At 42.8% G+C, this 2,510-nt stretch overlaps 1 protein-coding gene across 1 annotated transcript in view; it reads right to left on the bottom strand.

Annotated features, from left to right (window-relative positions):
- Window positions 1–618: 618 nt before the first annotated feature.
- Window positions 619–2,510, bottom strand: part of LOC104542168 (calcium/calmodulin-dependent protein kinase type II subunit gamma-like) — a gene marked incomplete at its 5' end in the record, with an annotated part of 4,838 nt that continues 2,946 nt past the window's right edge. Inside the window, one exon of the mRNA XM_010186386.1 lies at window positions 619–861. The remainder of the gene's footprint in view (window positions 862–2,510) is intronic.

Below are 2,510 nucleotides of genomic sequence, written 5' to 3'. Positions count from 1 at the left end.
GTTTGGCCAGGTACTGGCTGTTTCCAAAACCAGTATTTCTGAAGAGCAGGCTTCTATTTAAGTTATATTTACTTAAACCCATTTTTTTAAATCCTTACTTCCACCTTTAGTTTTTTTTTTTAAATCAACATCCCATTTTGCTATTTTCCATTTAGAAAAAAAAAAAAGAAAAAAGGTCTGTTTTGGGATCCAGCAGCCGAGCAACCAGCTTTCCATAGCGTTCTTGCTGTGAAGACATCAAAGAAGAAACTCAGGCTGGAGTCAGTCTGCCGGGCAACTGGAAGAGAAGCGCCTTCTCTCTCTTGAACCCCAGTCCTCACACTGGCTCCTCTGGGGTCTCCTCGCCCCCTCACACCGATCCAAACTGCAGCACAGCCCGAATGTGATGTTAACTTCCACCATGGCTTTGCGGAGCACAGTTCAGCCATCCGCTGCTCAAGCCGCCTCCTCTTTTGCTCTCCCTCTCTCTTTCTCTCTCCTTCACTTTTGCTTTCCCCTTCACTTCATTTCTGAAAGATGTTCCAGCTGCTGCCATTTTCGTAGCCCTGGGGGAGGGGGCATGTTGGATAATCTGTCATTTATTTAACATTATTCCTGTTTTGTATTATTTTATACAAATTTAGATTTAAAAACACCTTCGTACAGCAGAAACAGACACGATGGATCCATGGAAAACAACAGAAAGGCAGCGCCTGGAGCATCAGATGCATGCAGGGTTTCGTGCATTTGGCTGCTGCCTGTTTGTAATTTGTATTTATTTTTTTTAACGTCAAAACAGACATGACCGTTGCTGTCACTCAGGCACTCCAGAGCTGCTTGCTAAGAAGATATTGCCCTCCAGCTGAGTATCTCCACAAGTTGCTGCAGTCAGGAACAGGTAGTGTCCACCCAGAAAGGACAGGGGAGAACAGGATGGAAGATGGAAGGAAATAAAGCCAAATATTAGCTGTACATAATTAATACAACATGATTTCTACAGGCTAATAGTTTGGTGCAGGCAGAAACCCTTCCTAACACAACCCAGACCGGGTCTCATGAGGAGAGCCCTGAAGACAAGAGGCACGCACTTTCCCTTCCAGGTGGCTGAGCATGCCAATGACAATGAAGTACTTGCTAAAATGAATTACCTGCTTGATTGGAGCAGGCCTGGGCCCACTGTCTAATGGTGACAACCCAGAAGCTGAAGAAGCTTCCCAAGGGGTGATCAATGGCTCTGGCCCTAAGGAACAGTTTCTGCCTCACTTCCCACTGGCTTTTGCCTTGAACTGAAACGTTCTTTTATTTTCTTTCCCTCCCCTTTTCTAAGTCTTCAGCAATTTTGTCGCTGAATGTTCTTGGTATTTAAACAAATTTATGAGCTTTTCTGAAGATCTGCAAAGTTGTAGCCCTACTGACTGCTTTTAGCAAAGCCTCCTCCTGGCTAATCTTGTGCCAAATTACTGTATTTATTTTGATCAGTTTTAAGTTTGTTGTTTGTTTTTAAATGTTTGTTTAGCATTGTCCTGCCATGAAAATGTAGCCAAAAAAATCTTTCTACCATTTCTTAGTTTGCAAATCTTTGTCGCAAACTCTCTTATCAGTCTTCTCCCTTCTCAGTTCCTACTCTCTCCTTACATTCAAGTTCTCTGATTAACCTCAAACTTCTTCTAAGGCTGCAGTTTCTTTTTAAGATGACTTACCCAACATTGAAGTCTGCCTTCCAGGTGAAAACAAACCACTGATTTCTATTTAAGCACTCTTATTCACCTCATTCTTTCTTCATGCCCACCCTTCACTCTATGTGGGCCAACACTACTCCAAAATGATTTAGTGTGTTCAGATTGGGGCTGCCCACATTGACCCTACTCGTAATTGCGCATGGTTACACCTCTTTCAGAGCCCAGAAATCCATGCAAATATTTCAACTTCAATTTAGTTTATAGGTGTTTTAAAATATTTTTTTAACCAACATTTTGTGGTTTGGAAATGGATTCTGCTCTGCAGCTCGCAGAAACCCTCCAGCACATACTTTCGGAGAAGGTACAACAATTCAGCAGCCAAGCCGAGGAAGCATTACCACTTCTGCAGCAGCTGGGACTCTCCATTCCTAAGCTTCCTCAGAGCTCCTTGGCACAGCCACTGAGCCATACCAATCTTTAATTTAATAATTTCTTCTCTTTTTTGGACTAAATCCAGAACAGAAGTCTCCCTCAACATCTCTGTGATGAAAACAGATGCAAGTAATTTATTTTTTGTTTTCTTACAAAGGCTTTATCCTTCTCACTGCCTTACTCCCTAGAAATTCAGCCGATTGTCCAGCTCTCTTGAAAGCTTCCCTGCTTCTGGTGCCCCCAACTGGCTTTTGCTTTTCAAACTCCACCTGTGATCTCTGCAGTTTGCTTGCAATAGTTCACATTCCTTTCCATTGCCCTCAGTAGGGTTGAGTCCTTCACAACACATAATAGTAAAAACTGCGCTTGGCTTACTCCCCAGTAATACACAGGACTGGACTGAAGGAGTAACTATACTTG

Source organism: Mesitornis unicolor, unplaced genomic scaffold (genome assembly GCF_000695765.1).
Source record: "Mesitornis unicolor isolate BGI_N332 unplaced genomic scaffold, ASM69576v1 scaffold14126, whole genome shotgun sequence".
NCBI lineage: Eukaryota > Metazoa > Chordata > Aves > Mesitornithiformes > Mesitornithidae > Mesitornis > Mesitornis unicolor.
This window is presented reverse-complemented; position numbering and strand designations above follow the sequence as displayed.